Source organism: Triticum aestivum, chromosome 7B (assembly GCF_018294505.1).
Source record: "Triticum aestivum cultivar Chinese Spring chromosome 7B, IWGSC CS RefSeq v2.1, whole genome shotgun sequence".
NCBI lineage: Eukaryota > Viridiplantae > Streptophyta > Magnoliopsida > Poales > Poaceae > Triticum > Triticum aestivum.
The window spans coordinates 745,930,651-745,931,895 of record NC_057813.1 but is presented as its reverse complement, the minus strand read 5'-3'; positions in this window follow the sequence as shown (position 1 = coordinate 745,931,895).

Here is a 1,245-nt window from a genome sequence, read left to right as displayed (position 1 = left end):
ACTTGCAGGCGCAATCTTACCCTTCTAGATTCATTAGAAAGTGGCTAAGATTGAGGGAGGGTGTTAGACTGTATTTACATGTGTATATTGTAACGTTGTATACCACCTCATTATATATATATATGTGATAGGCCACCCCTAGAGGGTTGTGCCGGTTCCCCCCAAAGCCTATTGTCTTACATTCAACAACAAAAGGATCAGGATAAGAGATCTATTTAGGAGATTGGCACTGTCGATGATACTCACTCAAGATCGCCGGTGGAAATCGGCTCCTTGGTGGGCTCAGGCTCATGGATGGAAGATGACTCCTTGGCGGCCTTAAAGCACGCGACCGCAGAGGCAAACTCGCCACCTCTTTGGTCTTGAGAGAAGCAAGGTCGATCGCTGCTTGCTGGAGCAGGTCGAGCTCCTCCATGGTCAGCTCGAGGTCCCTCATGGACAGCTCCTCATCTACAACCACGGGATCCTTCTTGGGCGCGAAAGAGAGCCTCGCCATGAGATCTTGATGGAGCTGATCCCAATCGGGCTCCACGAGCGCCTTCCTAGAGTTCTTCTCGCCCACCACGAGCGTCTCCTCGGAGTTCTTCACGGCCACCACGAGATCCTTCTCGGCGTCTACGAGCGCCATGTCGGAGCCCTTCTTCTCGGCCTCCACGAGCGCCATCTCAGAGCCCTTCTTCCCCACGTCGACGAGCACCATCTCAGTGTTCTTCTTCTCGGACCGCGTCGGCGTCACGCCGCAGCAGATCTTGGCGTTGCTGGCCAGACCCCGCCACCAGCGCCGCGTGGAGAAGAAGCAGGGTGGCTCCTCTATAGGCGTGAGCGCACGAGCGTGGATAAGGAGGCTACCTCCCAGCTCGATGTCGTGGATGGGGAAGCGGTTGGAGAGGGGCTGCGCGACATGAGAGCGGGGGGAGGCCACTGGTGCTGGGCCGCAGCGGCTCCGCTGCCCTGCTTTGCTTCTCCCCTGCCCTGCCGCAGCCCCGTGCTCTGGTACATCTCCGACAGCATCGCACCGCCGCCAGCCCCGCCGAAGAGATCCATTGCCGCCGGCGGAGAGGAGGATTGGTTTGTGTGGAGAAGGAAGGGGAGGGGGGGGGGGAGGGTGCAGCGTCGCGAGAGGAAGGGGAGGGGTGGCGATGCGGTGAGGAAGGGCGCGATAGGGAGGAGCTCCACCGAATCTGGAAGAGGAGAGGAGGAGAGGGAAAGAAAGGAGGCGGGGTGTGTGTGTGTGTGTGTGTGGAT